We start from the raw sequence: 24,051 nt of genomic DNA on the forward strand, positions 1-24,051 counted from the left end.
CTTACTGGTGGAGAAGGGGAGCAGAGAGGCTAAACGCAGGTCCTGGCAGGTGTCGGGGCTGATCCCTCTAACGCTGCGTTTTTGGGGATGCTATTCTAATGTGAACGCTGGTATAGCGCTGATCTGATCAAAGATATTGATCCGTTCAGACACTATACTAGCAAAGGAGGTTTAGTGTGCAATTGAGTGTGTTCCTGGCAATCAAGGGGTTAAATGTTATTACTGGTGTACTATCGGGCAATCTGACGCTATCTGGGAGGGGTGATAACTGACGCTAACACTATCGTAAGTCGCCAGTGACACTAATACAGTAATCAGCAAAAAATCTGTACACTGTAAATAATGACATTGGTGACTGGGCAGTGAAGGGGTTAACTGGGGAGGAAATCAATGGGTTAAATGTGACCTAGGTGTTTTCTAAGTGTTAGTGTAGCGCTTTGTACTCACGTTTTGTATGTCTTCTCTCTCTGAGACAGAATGTGCCCAGGCGGAGAAGATTGACATCATATCTTGTCCTGTGTAACTATCAACACAGGACAGGATAGGACAGGGACCGATCATTCAACTTCAGCCGGACATCACTGGCCAAGATGGAATGATCCCACGGGGATCGAATTATGACACCCGCGGGTCGGCGGGCGTGTGCGCGCGCCCCCTGTTCGCGAAAACATTGGAAGCGCGAATCACGTATATATACGTGATTGTGCACAGTAGTGCCACCCTGCCGCAGTAAATGTACTGTGGCTGGTTGGCAACCGGTTAATAATCATAATAATAGTAATAAAAACAATACCAGTGTAATTTTTTTTTTAACAATAGTAATAATAATCATAATAATATAAACACTACCAGTATAATTGTATAATTTTTTTTCCCAAAGAATCAGCTACTATAACTACTACAATCCTAAAAAAAAAGCTAAAAATATATTATAATATTATTAATAATAATAGTATAAATAATATCAGTGCAATCTCTTTTTTTTTTCAACAGGGCCTGATCTAGCCTGTCTGATGTGGGGGCGCAGTAAAAAACATGAGGGGGGCAGAAGATGCGAGTTTGACAGGGCAGTGTATGGAAGTCAGTAGGGCAGCGTACAGAGGGGCCAGCAGGGCAGAGAGATAGGGACAGCAGTTTTTAGGGCGGAGTACAGAGGCCATTAGTTTGTAGGGCAGTTTACAGCGGGTCATCAAGGCAGTGTACAAGGGTTAGCAGGGCAGTGTAAAAGGGGTTAGCAGGACAGAGGATGATAGGTCAGCAGGGGAGTGTACAAGACTCAGTAAGGCAGTGTACAGGCGGTCAGTAGGGGACAAAATAAGGGTCAGCAGGGCAGAGGATGGGAGATCAGCATGGGAGCATACAAGAGTCAGTGGGGCAGTATACAGAGGTTCAGTAAGGCACAGGATAGGAGTCAGCAGGCAGAGGATGGGAGGTCAGCAGGGGTTATCAGTGCAAAGGTAGGGCAGGATAAAGGTGTCAGCAGGACAGATGACAGTGGTCAGAAGGGCAGTGTACAGGGGTCAGCAGGGCAGGGTACAGAGGGTCAGCAGGATGGTGGACAGAGGGTCAGCAGGGTAGAGGACAAGGGGCCAGAAGAGGAGAGGACAGGGTCAGTACTGCAACATAGCAGCCAGTTATACACTGTACATCAAGGCTGTGTCTGTAACGGAATTCGATTTCAGCAATGTGTTGTTCTCGGGGAAGAGGAGATCTATTGACTTCCCTGCGTGTGGTGCCAGGACAAGGCCCCCCCCCCCCCCCCCCCATGTGTGAGCATCATGTCTCAGCATAAATTCCCACCCCCCCACCCAAAAAAAAGAGGACGAAGCAGCATGCTCACCCCACGAATAGAGCTTTCTTTCAGTGGTATTTGATCACCTGTGCGCTTTTTATTTTTTGCGCTATAAAAAATAAAACGCAAAAAAAACCCAGTATTTTCTCTTTTCTGTCAAAAAATATCCAAAAAACTAAAATTTCATCATAAATTTGGGCCAAAATATATTCTGCTACGTGTTTTTGGTAAAAAAAATCCCAATAAGTGTATATTGATTGCTTTGTGTGAAAGTTATAGCATCTACAAACTATGGTATAGATCATTTGAAATTTACACAGTTTTTACTTTCTGACTGCTTATCACATTTCTTGAGGTGCTAAAATACCAGGATAGTCCAACACCCCCAAATGACCCCTTTTCGGAAATTAGACACCCTAAGCTATCTGCTGAGAGGCATATGAGTCAATGGAAATTTTTTTTTCCAGAAGTTTTTGTGACAAAAACAGTTTTTTTTTATACAAAGTTGTCTCTTAAATGATATATTGCTCACAAAAGCCATGGGTATATGTTGAATTACACCCCAAAATACATTCTGCTACTTCTACTGAGTATGGGGATTCCACATGTGTGAGACTTTTTGGGAGCCTAGTCACATACAGGAGCCTGCAATCCAATGATCACTTTGAAAGCCTGAAGGTGTGTAACTTCTTCATTTCACTTCCTCACTACCTATCACAGTTTTGGAGGCCTTGAAATGCCAGGATAGCACCAACCCCCCCCCCCCCCAATGACCCCTTTTTGGAAAGTAGACACTCCAAGAATTTAAAAAGAGGCATGGTGAGTATTTTGCAGATCTAATTTTTTCTCACAAGGTTTTGAAATATAAAAAAAGAAAAGAAAAAATATGTTTTTGTTTTCTTTCTTTATTTTCCAAAAACTTGTGGCAACAAACGAGATCTGCAAAATGATTCACCATGTTTCTTATCAAATTCTTTGGGGTGTCTACTTTGCAAAAATGAGTCATTTGGGGGGTTTGGTTCTATTCTGGCATTTCAGGGCCTCCAACACTGTGATAAGTAGTCAGGAAGTGTAATGAGGAAATGAAGCCCTTTAAAAGCCTGAAGGTGCTTATTGGATTTTGGGGTCCTGTACTTGACTAGACTACCAACAAATATCTCACATGTGGTACCCCCATGCTCGGGACAAGTAGCAGAATGTATTTTGGGGAGTAATTCCACATATACCTATGGCATGTGTGAGCAATAAATTATTAAAATGACAATTATGTGTAATAAAATGTATTTATTTTTTTGTCATTTTCCAAAAACTTGTGGTAAAAAAATAAATTCTATTGATTCAACATGCCTCTCAGCAAATAGTTTGGGGTGTCTACTTAACAAAAAGGGGTCATTTTGGGGGATGGGGGCATTTTATGCCCAGCATTTGAAGTTTATGCCACACATCACTCACTCTTCTAACCACCTGAAGACCAAACCTTTTCTGCCACTTTTTGTTCACCTGAAAAAAATCAGTATTTTTGCTATGAAATTAATTTGAACTCCCAAACATTATATATTTTTCAAAAGCAGACAACCTAGTGAATAAAATGGTGGGTGCTTCAATTTTTTATCTCACATAATACTCACACAGCGAATTTTCAAACGCAATTTTATTTTAAATAATACACTTTTTTTCATTTTAATGCGCAAAAACAAAATATATTGGCCAATTATTTGGTAAGATATAAAAGATGATGCTATGCTGAGTAAATAGATACCAAACATGACGTGTTTTAAAACTGCGCATGCCCCGCACAGTGGCAACAAACTGCATACATTTTTAATATCTATAGACAGCGCTTTAAAAGCCTTTACAAGCTCCCATTTTAGATTTACAGAGGAGGTCTAGTGCTAGAATTACTGCCCTTGATCCGACGTTTGTGGCGATACCTCACATGCATGGTGCAGCCGCTGTTTCCATACTGGCACAAGGTCATGCTCACGAACGCAGGTGTGCGCGTGTGTGGGGGGGGCAAGGGTATTTTTTTTTTTTAGTTATTTTGATTTATTTAATTATTTTTACACTGTCCCTTTCATTTTTTTTTTTTTGATCACTTTGAATACTATCACAGGGAATTCAAATATCCCCTATAACTTCAATGGGCATTGTCATATATTCTTTTTTGGGAAATCTGGGGTCTATCAGACTCTAGATATCTCTTCTGCCCTTACATTATGTAATCTCACCAAGATCGGTGTGATCAGATGCTTTCCCAATTTACAAATGGCGCTGTTTGTATCCTGCGCAACTGAAGTGATGAAATGCTCGTTTGCTTCTGATTTCTTAGACTATAGAGATGATTGGCACCTTTCTGGTCTCCAATCAGCTCCATGGTCAGCTGGGAGAAACAACGGCTGCATTCTCAGATTCCCCTGATGGCACGGGACTGCCCGAAAAGGCCGTGGAAGGCAGCGAGGGAGGGGGCATTTTCTCCCGCTGCTTGTAAAAGCAATCCTGCAGCTAATTAGCCACTAGGATTGCTTTTACATGAAAGCCGATCGCCAGCTGACAAAAACGATACCAGGATGATGCCTGCAGCTGCATGCATCACCCTGGTATAACCATTCAAAATCCAGTGATGTACCAGTACGTTGCTGGTCCTTGTTGGGTGTATATGCTATGTTCTTTTCTTTTTTTTTTTTGTTATGCAGCCTGTGGGCTGAATAGAGAAAAAGAGAAGAAATCTCTGCCAGAAAAAGTGTGTGGTATGCCCACCATTAGAATACCTCCCTGCATCCACCCACTTCTAATGGTGGGCACACATGAAATGTGCCAACAAAGATTATAAAATATATATGCCGAAGCATAGGGGCCATCCACCCACTGGCCACACCAGGCCCCCTTGCTTCGGCATATATGCTCTTTTTTGAACTGCGGATGAAAAAGCTCATCCGACAGCACTGCACACACCTACTTATGTATATTCTCAAAGCAAGACCCTGTTGCTGTCAGAATAAACAAGTCGGTGCTGCAGTTTGACATTCCTGCAAAGAAAACAGCAATGGTTAACAATAAAACAGTAACTCAATAAAACAACTTTTTAATTGAAATATCTCTGCAAGAAAAAGTGTGTGGTGGTATGCCCACCATTAGAATACCTCCCTGCATCCACCCACTTCTAATGGTGGGCACACATGAAATGTGCCAACAAATATTATAAAAGATATATGCCGAAGCATAGGGGCCATCCACCCACTGGCCACCCCAGGCCCCCATGCTTCGGCATATATGTTCTTTTTTTAAACTGCGGATGAAAAATCTCATCCAACAGCGCTGCCCACACTGATTTATGTATATTCTGAGAGCAAGTTCCTGTTGCTGTCAGAATAAACAGGTCAGTGCTGCAGCTGAAAGCATTCCTGCAAAGAAAACAGTAATGGTTAACAATAAAACAGTAAAAGTAGAACAATAACAAATGTGACAACAAAAAAAAACGATTTTTCCGGAAGGATACTAGGGGCTCTACGGGCCTGTGTGCGAATTCTTGGTGGCCGCGGGACACTACTTGTGCTCGCCACCGCACCAGCTTGTACTGCGGTTATGGGACTCGACACGTCACCAAGTAATACTGCAGTGCGGGTATGTATAAGCCCAGGACGTACTAGGCCGCTGGTGCTCGCCAGTTCACCAAAAGGTAGCGCAGCACTAGTACTGGCACTCTGAGGCGGATTCTGTCAGTGAATCTTCCCCTTCGCTCTCACCTGACATGCTCAGAATCCTGTAGGCCTTTTCACTAGTGTACCTTTGGTTGGACATTTTGGCCACTAAATTTATAGGTACCTAGAGCGCCTGGCTGTCAGAGACTGCTTGAACCGCTACAAAAAATTTACCAACAAGTGCTAACAGAGATCAGGCCTGATTTTGTGAACACTGCGGTTTTGTGTGTAATGTATCAAGTGACAGTTGTCTAATGACGCTGCACTTGCTGGTGGAGAAGGGGAGCAGAGAGGCTAAACGCAGGTCCTGGCAGGTGTCGGGGCTGATCCCTCTAACGCTGCGTTTTTGGGGATGCTATTCTAATGTGAACACTGGTATAGCGCTGATCTGATCAAAGATATTGATCCGTTCAGACACTATACTAGCAATGGAGGTTTAGTGTGCAATTGAGTGTGTTCCTGGCAATCAAGGGGTTAAATGTTATTACTGGTGTACTATCGGGCAATCTGACGCTATCTGGGAGGGGTGATAACTGACGCTAACACTATCGTAAGTCGCCAGTGACACTAAGACAGTGATCAGCAAAAAATCTGTACACTGTAAATAATGATATTGGTGACTGGGCAGTGAAGGGGTTAACTGGGGAGGAAATCAATGGGTTAAATGTGACCTAGGTGTTTTCTAAGTGTTAGTGTAGCGCTTTGTACTCACGTTTTGTATGTCTTCTCTCTCTGAGACAGAATGTGCCCAGGCGGAGAAGATTGACATCATATCTTGTCCTGTGTAACTGTCAACACAGGACAGGATAGGACAGGGACCGATCATTCAACTTCAGCCGGACATCACTGGCCAAGATCGAATGATCCCACGGGGATCTAATTATGACACCCGCGGGTCGGCGGGCGCGTGTGCGCGCCCCCTGTTCACGAAAACATTGAAAGCGCGAATCACGTATATATACGTGATTGTGCACAGTAGTGCCACCCTGCCGCAGTAAATGTACTGTGGCTGGTTGGCAACCGGTTAATAATCATAATAATAGTAATAAAAACAATACCAGTGTAATTTTTTTTTTTTAACAATAGTAATAATAATCATAATAATATAAACACTACCAGTATAATTGTATAATTTTTTTTTTCCAAAGAATCAGCTACTATAACTACTACAATCCTAAAAAAAGCTAAAAATATATAATAATATTATTAATAATAATAGTATAAACAATACCAGTGCAATCTCTTTTTTTTTTCAACAGGGCCTGATCTAGCCTGTCTGATGTGGGGGCGCAGTAAAAAACATGAGGGGGGAAGAAGATGCGAGTTTGACAGGGCAGTGTATGGAAGTCAGTAGGGCAGCGTACAGAGGGGCCAGCAGGGCAGAGAGATAGAGACAGCAGTTTTTAGGGCGGAGTACAGAGGCCATTAGTTTGTAGGGCAGTTTACAGCGGGTCATCAAGGCAGTGTACAAGGGTTAGCAGGGCAGTGTAAAAGGGGTTAGCAGGACAGAGGATGATAGGTCAGCAGGGGAGTGTACAAGACTCAGTAAGGCAGTGTACAGGCGGTCAGTAGGGGACAAAATAAGGGTCAGCAGGGCAGAGGATGGGAGATCAGCATGGGAGCATACAAGAGTCAGTGGGGCAGTATACAGAGGTTCAGTAAGGCACAGGATAGGGGTCAGCAGGCAGAGGATGGGAGGTCAGCAGGGGTTATCAGTGCAAAGGTAGGGCAGGATAAAGGTGTCAGCAGGACAGATGACAGTGGTCAGAAGGGCAGTGTACAGGGGTCAGCAGGGCAGGGTACAGAGGGTCAGCAGGATGGTGGACAGAGGGTCAGCAGGGTAGAGGACAAGGGGCCAGAAGAGGAGAGGACAGGGTCAGTACTGCAACATAGCAGCCAGTTATACACTGTACATCGAGGCTGTGTCTGTAAGGGAATTCGATTTCAGCAATGTGTTGAGCGGGGAAGAGGAGATCTATTGACTGCCCTGCGTGTGGTGCCAGGACAAGGTTGTCTAGCTCCCAGGGCGAAGATGACAAACTAAGCCCCCCCCCCCCCCATGTGTGAGCATCATGTCTCAGCATAAATTCCCACCCAAAAAAAAGAGGACGAATCAGCATGCTCACCCCACGAATAGAGCTTTCTTTCAGTGGTATTTGATCACCTGTGCGCTTTTTATTTTTTGCGCTATAAAAAATAAAACGCGAAAAAAAACCCCAGTATTTTCTCTTTTCTGTCAAAAAATATCCAAAAAACTAAAATTTCATCATAAATTTGGGCCAAAATATATTCTGCTACATGTTTTTGGTAAAAAAAATCCCAATAAGTGTATATTGATTGCTTTGTGTGAAAGTTATAGCGTCTACAAACTATGGTATAGATAATTTGAAATTTACACAGTTTTTACTTTCTGACTGCCTATCACATTTCTTGAGGTGCTAAAATACAATACAATACAAAATCTCCCCCTAAGCCCCCATCCTCCCAACTTACAGTCTGGATGAGCGGTTCTGTGCTCTGCCCCCTCCTCCTGTCAGAACAGAGCTGCTCCATATAGCTGATGACACAGGATCGCTCTGACCATGGGGCTGTACACAGTTTCATTACCCCCCCCCCAATCTACATTTACTGCTGTGGGAGATAAGGGGTCCTTGGAGGAGATAGGGACAAGTACTGAAACTGTGTCCCGCCTCTGAGTGTGGGTAAGGAACTCAGCAGTCTTGGGCGGCACAACTGAAATCTGGCAAGGCACAGCCCACCCCAGCACCCCCCTAGATCCGGCCATGTTTTCAAAGCATGAAATACTATAACTACTACAATAACAAAACAGCTAATAATAATTATAATTTTTTTTTTTTTTTTTTAATTTTCAAGGCATTAAATATTTTACTACAATCATAAAACAGCTAATAATATAAATTAATAATAATAAATTTTTTGTTTTTCATTTTTTTTTCAAAGCATTAAATATTATAACTAATACAATCATAAAATGGCTAAGAATATATAATAATAAAAAATATTTTTTTTAATTTTTTTTTTTTTTTTTTTTTTTTTTCGTTTTGTTTTTTTCAAAGAATTAAATGCTATAACTACAACAAGCATGGCTAAATCAGCTAAACGTGTATGTTATATAATAATAATATTAATAGTGATATATAATTTGAAAAAAATATTATATACACAACATTTCTCATATACATTACAAACATAGCTGATGTCATCCAGGCATTTGAAAAAAGATGTTACAACCTATGGAACACAATATATTGCAATTCTATAGCACCATCATCATCAATGATATACCCAATCTGCATGTCTCCAATGATGGCTTGGTGTACATCCCCAGGGAGGAATGGCTGGTCGTCTTGCAGGTTGAGAATAGCAGCCCGGCAGATTGGACAAGTGTTGCTCTCTACAAGCCAACGGTAGATGCAGCTGGTGTGGAACTCGTGAGAGCAGGCCAGGATGGTCGTGTCCTCTCCATCTTCATAACCTGCCAAACAAATGGGACACGCAATTACCTCCTCCTCGACGCGCTGCTCCATGGCCGGAGGTGGGTGGTGCTCAGGGGCCCTGGCACGCTGTACCATGGCCGGAGGTGGGTGGTGCTCAGGGGCCCTGGCACGCTGTACCATGGCCGGAGGTGGGCGGTGCTCAGGGGCCCTGGCGTGCTCTCTTGGTGAGCGGCTCCGGTGGGTGGAGGCCTCCTCCCGTCTCCGATGACGCTGGACTCTGGACCTCGTCCGATGGGCGATGGGAGACTCTCCGTCCTCCTGATGTGAAGACCTTCCACGGGATGGGCGTCGTGAAGGTCGAGGCATCCTGGTGGTGCTGGATGACCTGCAAATAGCTAAAAATCTGAAATATTACCACTAATAATATAAAGAATTATATAGTAGTGATAATAGGAATAGAAATCCGTATAAATGGCGATAATCTCTGTCAGTCGCAGGAGACACGCTCTGATGCTGTGTATTGCTCGGCAAGCAGGGCAGCATTGAGGTGAGATGCAGCCTGGGGGCGGAGCTAACCTGTCTTCCTGCCAATCAGCCAATCACAGCCTGCCACCTCACACCAGCTGTCACTTTTCCGGCCTAGTTTTTTTGACTGACACTTGTACCCAATGATAAATTTGATATAATTTTCTTGATTTTCCATAGAAATCCAGTCATTTGGTCAGTTTAACGGTTATTCATAAAAGCGGCCACAAGATGTCACTAGGTGTGATTGTGCCATAGCGGTAATACCGCCTCCCGCCATAGATGTCTCCCTTCCCAATCAGCTCCAATACACATGATAGAGTTGTGCTTTCTACCCTCCGGTGGCCATTTTATCTAACGGAGAGGAGAGAAGAATGTGGGAGTGAGGGGAAGCCAGAGATACGGGCGGGAGTCATGGCGACCGGTGAGACCCGGCTGAGGAGGTCAGACTGCTGGGGGGAGGGAGAGGCTGGGAGGTGCCTCATGGAGGAGTCGGTGTTGGGGGGTATATTATGTATGGTGATGGACAGACAGCTGGAGCTCCACCATCACTTGTCTCCCGCCAGTGTTTCCTCAACTCCCCCCCCCCCCCAGTGATTTCTCAACTACCCCCCCCCCACCTGTCCATAGTAACATGGCACTGTGCAGAAAGCCCCCCAATAACCCCCCAGCAGCTGTGTCAGACCCCCCCTGATGTCAGCCAATCATAAAGGAAATGAATCCAGAGCTCTAATCCCCCCAATAAGAATTCCACGCCCCTCCTCCGCTCTTCATAAAGAGATCCGTGTAATACAATCATTGCAGAATAAAAAACATCCAAATATTACAAACAATGAAATTGTAACTAAAGGAGAAAGTAGTTAGTTTAGTTTTGGACAGAGTGGAGAGGGACTAGAGCCCCTGTCTGGTTTTTCTTGCTGTCTATGTCCCCGTTAGGGAGATCCCCCCTCTATTTCTCCTGGTTACCATTATCATCAATGGGGAGAGTAAAAGAAAAGCCCAAATTTTGGGTTGTCCCCAGAAAAGTAATAGAGGGGGGATCTTCCAATGGGGACTCCGGGGGGGCCGCAAGGGTTTCCCTTAATTTGGAGGGATTTCCTCTCACTTCCTGTTTTGGCTATGGGACAGGAAGTGGAGGGAAATCTCCCCAATGGGGCACAGATGACAATAATCTGACGGGTTCTAACCCTCCCAAACATGTTGCCTATACTTCTACTTTAAAGCAGGATTGCGGTCACAAATGTTTGCCCCCCCACTGCATGGATCAGCTGCTTGTTTATTCTGGGGGTGAGCACAAAGCTCATACTTACCTGACCTGCACAGCTCCACTGAACGGGGAAAAAAATCATTTTTACCCAGAATTCTGCTTTAAAAATGATGTCCAAATTGTGTCAAAGTGCTGCACAACAATCCAGTGAGCCCCGGATCACACTGGTGCGGCACTGAAATCACACTACTTCAGCGCCATTTCCAAGCCGCATATCAGTGCGATTTGCACTGCCGATTTCATTGCGGATTGCAACCTCATATAACAGAAGTCTATGCAAGTTGCAATGAAATCAGCAAAAAGTAGTGCAGGGACCTTATTCATAATCGCTGCAATATGAGTCTCTGCGATATGAACGGTTCCATTGCCGGCAAGGGGGTGCAATTTGGACTCAACTTGTATCAAAGTGCTGCAATATTCACACTTGTTCCTGGAGTGTTTCTATCCATAAACAAAGAGCTCCACAACACTCTTCCCTTGTCCTGTACCTCACCCGTGTGCCTGAAGGAACTCTCCAGACATTAAACCCCTTCATTCCCGTTGGGTCTAACACACTTAAAGCCGAGTTCCAGTGGAATAAAAAAAAAAATAAAAGTCAGCAGCTCCAAAAACTGTATCTGCTGACTTTTAAAATACAGACACTTACCTGTCCCTTGGTCCTCGGCATCATCAGTGTGGTCAGCCGGCTGTGACAGCTTGCGGCTTCACAGCCGGGTGCCCGCTGCACTTTGTGAATGGTCCCGTAGTCTTCTGGGACCTGTCACGTGTCCCAGAAGACTACGGGGAGGGAGGGAGGAGGAGATCTTCTGCTTCCGATCGTCTTAGGCAATCGCACCAGAAGTGGGAGCGGGTACCTGTCAAATTCGGGTTCCTGCTCCCCAAAGGTAACAATTAGTGGTGCACCGAAATTAAAATTCAGGTGCTAAAACCGATACTGAAAATTCAGAATGTACGTGGCCGAAAACTGAAATGTCTGCATGTGTGGGGAGGCTCAAATTTATTTATTTTTTGTATTTCTATTTAACCGCATCCTGTCCACCCTATAGCAGAGGTACTGTTACAGGGTGGCACGGGTGTGCAAAATCACTTCTATATACGTGGTTTTGCAGTTCCGGGTAGGGGGCAGGCTGATCACTGTATTGGTGTCACTGGGGATGTCAGTGACATGAAGCCAGTTCCCCCCGGTGTCAGAATGCCTGCCGCAGTCCCGCTATAAGTCACTGATTATCACCTTTACTAATAATAATTTAAAAAAAAATCCCAGTATATATATACTGCCATTTGTAAACGGTATACCTTCACGTGAACCAATTAAATTACACGTATTGGGATTTTTTTTTGGCAAAGACATGTAGCAGAATACATTTATTTATGGCTAAAATTCTTTTACTGGATATGCTTAATAGCAATAAGTCAAAAATATTGTTTTTTCTCAAAATTTTGTGTATTTTTTTTAATCGCGCAAAAAATAAATGCACAGGGGATCAAATACCACCAAAAGAAAGTTCTATTTGTGGGGAAAAAAGGGTGTAAATTTAATTTGGGTGCAGCATTGCATGACCGCACAATTGTCAGTTAAAGTAACGCAGTGCCATAACACAAAAAATAGCCTGGTCAGGAAGGGGGGTAAATCCCCAGGAGGGCAAGTGGATAATGTGTATTTTTGTTTATTTTTTTTAACTTATGATTTTATTGCCATCACATAGAGGACCAATAGTCCTATGTGATAGTATATGAGTGACAGGTCCTCTTTGTAGGGGGGAGGGGGCAGGAGAGGAGCAGTGTATACAGTGAGGGAGTAGTGTATACACTCAGGTTCCCTCGCTGGCTGCCGCTATGTGTCAATGCCGGTTTTTAAATGTGATTACCGACTTCTTTTTTTTCCTTCACTATAGTTCCAAGAAGAACCTGTCATTCTGGCCGCTAAAGGAAACAAAGGGGCGGGGTCACTGGCGGGGAACAGTACTCCTCCCACTTATACCAATGATGAGTCACCATTCCTCCTACTGACCACAGATGCTACCTAATTTGTATCCAATATGAAATTTATATCCATTTTTTGAGACAAATAGAGCTGTCTTTTGGTGGTATTTAATCACCACTGTTTTTTTTTATTTTTTTGCTAAACAAACTAAAAAAGACAAAATTTTGGAAAAAAAAAAGTTTTTCCTTAGTTTCTGTTATAAAATGTTGTAAATAAGTAATTTTTCTCCTTCACTGATGTGCGCTAATGAGGCTGCACTGATGGGCACTTAGTAGGAGGCACTGATAGGTGGCACTGATGGGCATTGACAGGCATCAGTGATGGGCATTGACAGGCACCACTCATGGGCACTGAAAGGCAGCAATCATATATAGCACTGACTGGAACTGTTCGGCGGCACTGACTGAAATTGATAGGTGGCACTGAAAGGCAGCTCAGATGGGCACTGATATGTGGCATTGATGTGCACTGGTAGGCACTGATATGTGGCATTGATGGGCACTGATAGGTGGCACTGATGGGGCTACACTGATCATCGGGGCACTGATCATCAGTGTACATGTCCCGTCTGAGGAATTCCGCTTACTGGCTCTCCTCTTCTCACGAGCTGTCAGCGTGAGGAGAGGAATGCCGATAACCGGCATTTCCTTGTTTACATGCGATCAGCTGTGATTGGACACATCTGATCACATGACAGAGTCGACGACATCGGATCTTTCCTCTGATCGGTGATCCGCTGTGTCCCAGGAACACAGCGCACCACTGATCGCCGTGTGCCCCCCGGGGGGCTCCCATGTGCAGTTAGAGTGGGAGGATATCATGTGATGTCCTCCCAGAACGAGAGAACCACCTCCCGCCTGTCACTTCCTTATATATTTCCTTTCTTTTAAATACCACCAAAAGAAAGCTCTGTGTGTGTTAAATGATAATAATTTCATATGGGTACAGTGTTGCATGACTGGGCAATTGCCATTCAAAGTGTAACAGCGCCGAAAGCTGAAAATTGGCCTGGGCAGGAAGGGGGTAAAAGTGCCTGGTAGGCAAGTGGTTAAAAAAATCCCAGCAACATTTTTCAAGAAAACAAGCTCTACTGCAAATGTAGAAATTCCATTGTTGAAACCATTTTCCACTGACAGAGGTGATTACAATGGTCCGCTTTTATTTATGAACGTAATACCTTTATCCCTCCTTTTGCTGTAACTGCTTGTGTAGCGGCAGTATGAGCTGAAGTTTGGCTTCAATTGTTAGTGTATCAGAATCTGCTAGTATATGTAACACTCCCCTCCCCCCAAACTGACAGTGCTGCTTTCCTTGTGTGTACCTGTGCTCCTTCATCCAGAGTAGGGGCACTCCAATGCAGGAGGGGAGTTACTGGCAGGATCACCAAATCTACTGCATGCATCACATCCAAGGATTGGTACACTGTAATATATGACATTTTTGTTTTTACTCCTTTAGTCAGTGTGTTGTGCGTTTTTATTGTGCAGCTGTCTGTGCAGCACTGAACCGTTCGTAGGTATGGCTTTAGGCAGCATTACAATGAAACTGGACAGAACATTAACAGAACCAGATCTACAACATGGTCCCGTCCAGTCTGGAGTGGGAACGCTGTGTTAAGGTGCTCTCATCCTCACACTATGGCAAAGCCTTGTGTGGTTTGTGGAATGGGGAAATAATATCGGAGGGGATCCATTTCACTTTTCCAGGTAAATATCCTTCTCCAGAGTTTTCACATTAGGGGGTTGGGGGGGTGTCCTCACCCCTGTGTAAGCTCTGAGCAGAGTCATTGTAGCTGATGACTGAACACACACAGTGGGCAATAAAGATTGCCTGCTACTTGGGAAGGCACGCCCATTGCTTTCCTCTTCAAAGGGAAAAGTGCGGGTTTACTTACAGCTTTGAGCAAGAGAATGCCAGTCTGCTGTGGTTTTTATGAAGCTTTTATTTTTCTGTGGCAGGGAGGATGACTGGGTTCAGCAGTTGTGGACTTAGTTCCTCCCAGACCAGATTGTGATGGATGTGAGCTGGAATCTACCTGGATACCCTGACAAGGATGGATCGTAGAACCTACTGCTGTGTGAGACCATCAGCAAGTCCTGCAGCCAGAACCGGGCTCCTTTGGTTACCGATCCATTCTTTGATATGCATACAGGCATTGCCGAGCTTATAGGTAAGTTTTAGAAGCCAAGACATGAAACTTTATTTACATTACAAAATCCCTCTTAGTTTGTACCTTTTAAGATCTCTTGTGAGACAATCGGTATGCTATGGTCCAATTAGCAAGATCTGTTTCCATTACTGCAAGAGGACTGACCGTCCCAATGGTGCAAGTCCTTTGCAGACTAGCTGCCATTCATTAGTTTTAGCACCGGTGTTTTCCAAAGTTGGCATGTCTCAAACAAAGCAGTTTGGTAGAAATTGCAGCTTGCAACGTTTGTCCCGGGGAAAGGGTCCAATAAAAGAAATTTCCTGAAATATTTAGCTGTAGTGTTTAACCGTGGTCCCAGCACCCTATAGCAGAAATACTGCTACAGGGTGGAAAGGGTGCGCAAAATCACGTGTATTTATATGCGTGATTTTGAATTTGCGGGTAGGGGGCGCACGCAGCCTCTGCTGTAAATCCCCCGGTCCCAGCCAATGATTCCCCGCCGGCACATGGACGGGGTAGAGACCTGTATGTGAACAACACAGATCCCTCCCCTGTCAGCTCCTGCTCACTGCTTTGTATGGCTCTGCATAGCAGAGCCATACAAAGCAGTGTGCTTACAGTGTAAAGCACACACACAGTGAAACAGCACACAGTTAACCCTTTGATCGCCCCACGTTAACCCCTTCCTGCCAAGTGCCATTAGTACAGTGTCAGTGCTTTTTATTATACAGTATTTATATAGCGCCAACAGTTAGCTCAGCTCTGTACATTACATTGGGAGACAATACATGAGACAGTACAATAACAATACAGTGCGATTCACGAGGGGTACGAGGGCCTTGCTCCTTGGAGCTTACAATCTAGGAGGGAGGGGATAGTGGTACGGGAGGAAAAGCTGTGGGGGATGGAGTGGTAGGAAGAGTGGAGGAGATCTGCAGTTAGCAGAGGGTGGGGTAGGCTTCCTTGAAGAGTTGGGTTTTTAGGGTGCGCCTAAAGGAGAGGAGAGTGGGTGATAGTCTGATGGATTGGGGTAGGGAGTTCCAGAGGATGGGTGATGCCCTGGAGAAGTCCTGGAGGCGGGCATGGGAGGAGGAGATCAGGGAACTAGAGAGTAGGAGGTCTTGTGAAGAGCAGAGAGTGGGTTTTGGGTGGTATTTGGATATCAGATCGGTGATGTAGTTTGGGGCAGTGTTATGGACAGCTTTGTACGTCAGTGTTAGCAGTTTGAAGTTGATCCGTTGGGCAATCGGAAGCCAGTGGAGGGATTGGCAGAGGGGGGTGGCGGAAATGGAGCGGTTGGTAAGGTGAATGAGTCTGGCCGCTGTATTCAGGATCGACTGAAGTGGGGATAGCCTGTGGTGAGGCAGGCCAGTGAGAAGGGAGTTAGCACTGATCGCTGTATTTGTGTCAGTGGCAGTCAGTCAGTCGTCCCAACATACCCCCCAGTGTCAGAATGCCCCCCGCAGTCCTGCTTTCAGTTGCTGATCGCCGCCATTACTAGTATTAGAAAAAAATTCCAGTATATGTACCGCCATTTGTAGACACTATAACGTAAAAGTAAACCAATTAATTTACATGTATTGGGATTTTTTTTAGCAGCACGATACATTTTGGCCCTAATTTATGACGGAATTTGATTTTTAAAAAAGATTTTTTTACTGGACATGTTTAATAGCAAAAAGTCAAAATTGGAATTTTTTTTTTATAGCATAAGAAATAAAAACCGCAGAGGCGATCAAATACCACCGAAAGAAAGCTCCATTTGTGTGGAAAAAAGGACATATATTTCATTTGAGTGCAGCGTTGCATGACCACGCAATTGTCAGTTAAAATAATGCAGTGCCATATTGTAAAAAATGGGCTGGTCAGGACGGGGTAAATCTTCTGGAGGGCAAGTGGTTAAAGTGATTGTAAAGGAAGATTTTTAATTTTTTAAAATAACAAACATGGTGGTTTTTTTTCACAGAGCAGCCCCGATCCTCCTCTTCTCAGGTCCCTCACTGGCACTGCTGGCCCCTCCCTCCTGCCAAGTGCCCCCATAGCAAGCAGCTTGCTATGGGGTCTCCTGAGCTGCTTCTCTGTGTGTCCATTTACACACAGCCGTGGCTCGGCCTCTCCCCCTGCTCTCTCCTTATTGGCTGTTATATACAGTAGCGGGAGCCTATGGCTCCCACTGCTGTGTCAGCCATTGAGGAGGAAGAGAACTGGGCCAGTCGAGGCTGTCTTGCACATCGCTGGATCCAGATGGGGCTCAGGTAAAAAGAGTTTTGCCTATAGTTCTACTTTAACAACTTGCCCTCCAGAGGATTTACCCCCCTTCCAGACCAGGCCATTTTTTGCGATACGACCCTGCGTTACTTTATCTGACAATTGTGCGGTCATGCAACGGTGCACCCAAATGAAATTTACTTCTTTTTTTTTTCCCTCACAAATAAAGCTTTCTTTCGGTAGTTTTTGATCTCCTTCACGTTTTTTATCTTTTGACCTATGAACAAAAAAGAACGACAATTTTGAAAAATACCTATATATTTTTTACTTTTTGCTATTAAACATGTCTAGTAAAAAATAATTGTCTTTGCTAAAAAAAAAAACAAAAAAAAAAACACCCAATACATGTAAATTCATTGGCTCATGTGAAAGTTATAGCGTCTTCAAATAGCAGTATAGATACTGAAATTTTAATTTTTTTATACTAGTAATGGTGGTGATCAGCAAATTTGCAGGACTGTGGCGGGCAGTCTGACACTGCGGGGCAAACTGTGCTTGGTGTCACTGATATCCCCAATGACACTAATACAGTGATCGGTGCTAATAAAACGCACTGACACTGTACTAATGACACTGAGCAGGAAGGGGTTAACTGTGCTGTCTTACTGTATGTGCTGTTTGTGTTTTTCTAGTATCACATTAACAGGCTTTGGAAGGTGAGAATAAGAGCAGCAAGTAGTGTGCAGGGGTGTGGAAACTTTTTTTAAAAACTTCTTGCCCATAGACACGGTCCCAGTCTACTTGTCCCACATGACAATCTACTTCTCCTAATCAAAAAAAAATAATTTGAACTAAAAGCATATTTAAATCTGAGGTGCTTTTCGGAAGGTCTGGGGCTTTTAAAAACGAAAGGGGCTTTATGGTGAACTAAATAAAACATTGCGCTTTTTATCTTCTTCTCGAGGAGGGGAGAGACCTTGCAGTGTGATGAGCACAGATTGGGTGTTCGTCAGGAAAGAGAAGTGTCGGGCTCTTTTAATGCTCAGCCGAAGCGCATCTACTGAGCGAGTAAATGAGGCACCGGGCCCGATGAGGAAATAAAACCTTTACTCTTTCAGGTTCTTCTCACAAGGAAGCACTTGGGTGCTCCGTACAATCACATGCTGAGCAGCCAAATCAAGCTCTGGTGTCCGTTCCATTAACGGATAAATCCACCTTTAAAAATAAATAAATACACATTTTTTGCAGGTAAAAAAAATACATTTACTGTTTTTTTCCCCTGGAAAGCATTGCAGCAGTGATCAACAGATCGCAGGTGTAATGCAGGACTCCTGCAGACTGTCAGTGTAAGCTGTACATCATACAGGCAGACCGTTTCACACTGACAGGCTAAATCGATGAACTACCAGAGCGCTCAGCAGTGCCATGGTGGTTCATTGAGAACTACAAGCCGACATCCACAAAGGATGTCAGTACTTGCAGTTGATTAATTCACAGAACTCTATGAATGAATGATGTGGCCATGCGAGGCTCCACCCACATGGCCACGCTCTTTTAAAAATGACATAGCTGGTACAGGGAACTTCTCCTCGTACTGCTATCACACACTAAGCTGCTGCAGGAGCCGGAACATTGTTACGTGTTCCACTCTAAAAATGATAATACCAAAAAGGTCTAAAATTCAAAATTTTAGGGCAAGCAAATGCAATAAATTGCCCAAGTTTTTGGTAAAATATAAAAGACGAGGTTGCACCGAGTAAATAAATACCCAACATGTCAAACCATAAATTTGTGTGCGCCCGTGAAATGGCGACAAACTTCAGTATCCTATATTTTCTGTAGGCGACGCTTCAAAGGCCCCTACAGCTCATCAGTTTAGTGTTACGGAGGAGGACTTGTGCTAGAATCATTGCTGTCACTCCGGCTTGTGCGGCGATATGTAACCTTTGTATCGCAATCGGCTATTTCACGCGTAGGTTCCCCGACACGTGCGTTTACATTCGCATGTATGAAAGTACATTTTTTTTTTTTTTTTAAAGATGAAAAGGTGAACGTATCCTTTAAAATAGCTGACAGATTTGCTTTAACCGCATTCCCGCCACCCTATAGCAGATATACTGCTGCACGGCAACAGGGGTGCGCAATATCACTGGTATATACATGATTTTGCATTTCCGGGTAGGGAGCGCACGGGCGCCCTACCCGCACCGCCATTCGTGGCTGTAAATCACCAGGTTCCGGCCGATGAGTACTCACCGGTGCCCAGTGATTGCCAAGCATCTCGGACGGGGGGAGAGAACTGTTTGTAAACAAAACAGTTCTCCTCCCTGTCAGCTCGTGCACACTACTTTGCATGGCTGTGCGCACAGCCATGCAAAACAGTGTGCTTACAGTGAAGAGCACACACAGCCCATTCTAAAAACAGCACACAGCTAACCCTTTGATCGCCTCACGTGTTAACCCCTTCCTGCCCAGTGCCATTAGTACAGTGTCAGTGCTTTTTATTAGCACTGCTCACTGTATTGGAGTCACTGGGGATGTCAGTGACACCAAGTCTGTTCCCCCCAGTGTCAGAATGCCCGCCACAGTCCCGTTATAAGTCGCTGATCGCTGCCATTTCTAGTAAAATAAATAAATGCCCGTATATATACCGCCATTTGTGAACGCTATAACTTTAACGTAAACCAATTAATTTACATATATGGGGATTTTTTTCTAGCAAAGACATGTAGCAGAATACATTTTGGCCTAAATTTATGACGAAATTTTGATTTTTACATTTTATTTACTGAACGTGTTTAATAGCAAAAATAAAAAAATATAGTTTTTGTTTTTCTCAAACTTTTCGGTCTTTTTTTTATAGCGCAAAAAATAACCGCACAGGCAATCAAATACCACCGAAAGAAAGCTATTCGTGGGGAAAAAGGACGTAAATTTCATGACTGCGCAATTGTCAGTTAAAGTAACGCAGCGCCGTAGCACAATAAATGGCCTGGTCGGGGGGGGGGTAAATCCTCTGGAGGGCAAGTGGTTAATGGACGCACACAGCTGGGGAGTATTCTGTTTACCAATATTCGGCTTTCAGCTTTGTAAGGATTTTTTCCAAATCTAAAATGTGTAGAAAAGCAGATACATTTTTTTAGCTCTTCTTTTTTTGTTTGTTTTTTTGCTGCTGCTGTGAGCTAAAGACTGACTGCCAGCATTACGCTGATTTTAGGTTGGAAACCTCTTTTTGTTCCTTATTATGTGAAAGCTGACTAATGATTGTGTAACCGTTTCATAATTATTCTACTTTTGTATCACTAAATATTGCTGGGAAATGATTGGCTGGAAAATTAAGACTAATCATTTCATTTTATTACTTTTCTTTACCCTCTCACAACCAGAGGACCTTTGTGCCCATGCTCCCTCAGCTTGACAGCTTTTCTGTTTCCAGATTTTTATTGGCAATTAAATGTACAAATGATACGAACATAGCACCCAAGACTTTATCAGTAGGTAATTTAAAGAGTAACTTCACTGTTGTTGAGAATAAAACCAGGGGATGCCAAAAATATGACTTGTATCTTAGTGCCGATTCCTGGGAAAATCAGTGAGCCAATCACACAAGCAGGAAATGACATTTCTGGGGGATGTTCTGTACACCATCTGTGTACAGAACGCCTCCAGGTAGTTGTATTGTTTTGCATTTTACAGAAATCTACAACGCTGCAGATTGAAAGGTAAGGTAATTTTTAATAACACTCAATTACAATATGACATTGATCGGCATTGTACATGCTATGCGTACAATGTGTACACGTGCTATGTGTACAATACCCATGAAAGTGGAGTTACCCTTTAAGTGCAAAAGGTATTTTCGTGTACAACATCATTTTTTGTACTGAGGTCTGGTTTGATATTTCTCATATCAATAGCTGTGCCGTACACTTTTTACGCAGGTTGAATGCTCACCAAAATGATATACTCTAATGAACATGTTTCTTTAATCAGGTGCATATGATAACCCAGGTAAATGCAGAAGGAAGGTCGAATAGAGAAAGAAAAGGAAGAGAAGAGAGAGAAAGCTAGAAGAAGAATATCAGGACATGCGGGTAATCTAGAGTTTTGTTCCGTGTCCATCTCCCCTGCCCTTTGTTGGAACTTGGCTGATTGTCTGTCTGCTGAAATATAACTTATCCAAGGGTCCCATGATCTTTTGAATAAATGTAGTTTATCATTCAATGTGGCAGATAGCTTTTTATGCACCATTTGCCATGACATTTTAGCGTTCATTACTGAAAAGAGGATGGACAAAAGACATCCAGGACCTGGTGACTGCTATTCTGGCCGCTAGGAATGTAAACAAGACCAATATTTTGGAATGCTTTGGTGCCTCCTCTATTGGTTGGTTAAGTAGGGCCTGTAATGGGGACTTCTTAAAATTGACAAGGATCAAAGAAAACAAAATTGTATACACAAATCCCAAACCTTTGACCTTTGGGCATGTCCTCCAAAATGTGGTGTTCTGCGTCCCTTTACCCACATTAGGGGAGGTGCCTGCGACATAAGCAGCAAGTCTGGTAGGTACCACGTACAAAGTAAATTTGACAGCTTTTAACTCAAACCAAACATAATTGGGGTGTTCTGCAACTAGAAAATGGAGGAGGGTTTTTTTTTGTCCCCAGTGCACAAATGACCTCTTACTTTTTGTTTTACTGGGCTCCAGGCCGGCTTCAAACCTGTGCACCGTTTTAACGCAGGTTGCGTGGAGGACCTATTTAGATCTATGCATGTGGGCAGAGCTACTTTATTTTTTTTCGCAGTGTTGGGTGCATTATCATGGGTCAGCCTGTGTTTCCTGCTGTTCCTGGAAATTTCTGGAACTTGAAGTGGATGGGGGTAAAAGCCCCTTTTTCCACAGACTTTCCAGAAAGCTTCATTGATCAGTTTTCAGGCGGACCTGATCAAAAGCTCCATGTAGCTTTATGGTCAGGTGAATGTAAACGGACGTGGCCATTTACATCTGTCTACGCCTGAGTCCATTCAGGTTCTGAATAAAACAGAACAGGCTTTGTCCTTTGCAGTTTTTCTGCATCTAAATGTGACTTATCAGAGTTAGTCTGATGTAAACGGACACAAATCCACTTCCAGCTGCCCATAGAGCCATCACGGGTCCAGAGATGTCTGCTGTCAAAGTGCGGACAGAGACTGAATGGGCACGGATGTCACAAAACTGACACAGACTGAATGGGGCTGACGAAGCCTGTGTGAGAGGACCCGAGCAGCATTGACCAAGGTTTGTCGATACTTGCTGCAACTGTATCCGAACACATTTTATGCATTTTGATGCATTACCATTGCCTTCTATGGCCCTCTGAAAACACTAAAAACTGAAAAAAGGGCATGTCGTAATTTCCAATACAAACCAAACTGCAAGAAAGCTGGATACACGCTACAGTTTAAATGGGCCCTAAGGCAGCCCTAACACAGAAGAAACCATCCCTGTAGCTTTTTTAGGGGAGCACCACATGCAACACACGGTAATTAAAAATAAATGGCTTCCCACACAATAATGCATGCCTAGTGCGATACCACCAATTATTCTTCCCTCTAGCTCAAGGCCACTTTCACCGCAGCCCCCACGTCTGGTCACAGAGCTTGCACTGCTTAGGTTGCTTTCACACTGATTTGTTTTCCTTCCATTTTTGCATAAAAAAAAACAAACTGCATAACCAATAAATCCTATGGAACTCTTCACAGTGGTCAGTTGGGGGTCCTTTGCATTGTTAAAAGTTGTGCTTGCTGCATTTTTGGTGCATGTGTGGTGTGGTAAGAAAAATGCATCAAACAACCCCCCCCCCCCCCAGCTTAACTGGCAATGGCGCTGTCATGCAACGCTGAACGCAAACGAAATTTACATCCTTTTTTTCCCCCAACAAGTAGAGCTTTCTTTTGGTGGTATTTGATCGCTTCTGCATTTTTTATTTTGCGCGCTATAAACATAAAAAGACCAACAATTTTGGGGAAAAAATATTTTTAACATTTTGCTATTAAACATGTCCAGTAAAAAATGTAAAATATCAAATTTCGTCATAATTTAGGCCAAAATGTATTCTGCTACATAAATATATATAAGGTGCGGAGCTAAACAGTTCAACCAATACTGAAAGCTCATTATATAAAATATGCCAAGATTAATAAAACCATAAAAATCATCATAAGAATAAAGTGACTTGTGACAAAGTGCCAAAAATTCCGATGTATTCAGTGACTTTGGTGACCTCATATAGTCCGTCACAGCAGCCCTGCACTCTCCGACTGGTAGGAAGGAAGAATTGATCGTGGCTGTTGGGGAGGACTCCGTATCTATCGCCATCCTCATGGTGGAGGTGCAGCTATCAACAACCCACAGAGCTGTATGTAAGGGGAGACTGAGCCATATTGCCAGAAGGAGAGATCGGTGAGGGGAATACCTGACCAGACCAGATCCATCCATACAGGAGCCTTCAGTGTATCCATAAGAGAATATTGTCTCTAAATGCGCAGATTAACTGTGCATCTGGTGAGTGCGCAGCCTTTACATAATACCAGTCATTTCACCACAGTCTGGATGGAGCACCTATTACTGGAGATAATTTGATCTCCCATACTCTTAATTGGGACAATTACTCTATATTAACACTACTGGTCACTCTAACACTGACGGACTATATGAGATTACGAAAGTCACTGAATACATATGAATGTTTGGCACTTTGTCACAAGTCACTTTATTCTTATGATGATTTTTATGGTTTTATTAATCTTGGCATTTTTTATATATTGAGCATTCATTATTGGTTGAACTGTTTAGCGCCGCACCTTATATATATTTAAGTCTTGAGAGGTTATTTGGTATCCTTTTTGTGCTTTGGCTGCTTTTTTGCTTTTAGCGCTCACTTCCTCTTTTTATGATTGTATTCTGCTACATGTCTTTGTTAAACAAAAT

At 43.5% G+C, this 24,051-nt stretch overlaps 1 long non-coding RNA gene across 4 annotated transcripts in view; it reads left to right on the forward strand.

Annotated features, from left to right (window-relative positions):
• LOC149451045 (uncharacterized) overlaps positions 1-24,051 on the forward strand; it is a 92,745-nt gene that overhangs the window by 8,476 nt on the left and 60,218 nt on the right. For 2 of the 4 annotated variants that reach the window (XR_016315164.1, XR_016315161.1), the window contains exon 2: positions 21,075-21,175. This is a non-coding gene — a long non-coding RNA (uncharacterized LOC149451045). Of the gene's footprint in view, positions 1-14,682; positions 14,895-19,944; positions 20,171-21,074; positions 21,176-24,051 lie in introns of all 4 variants that reach the window. The other 2 variants (XR_016315163.1, XR_016315162.1) reach the window with 2 other exon arrangements.

The sequence above is a fragment of the Staurois parvus genome, unplaced genomic scaffold (genome assembly GCF_062004578.1).
Source record: "Staurois parvus isolate SC_StPar_1 unplaced genomic scaffold, SC_StPar_1.0 ptg000550l, whole genome shotgun sequence".
NCBI lineage: Eukaryota > Metazoa > Chordata > Amphibia > Anura > Ranidae > Staurois > Staurois parvus.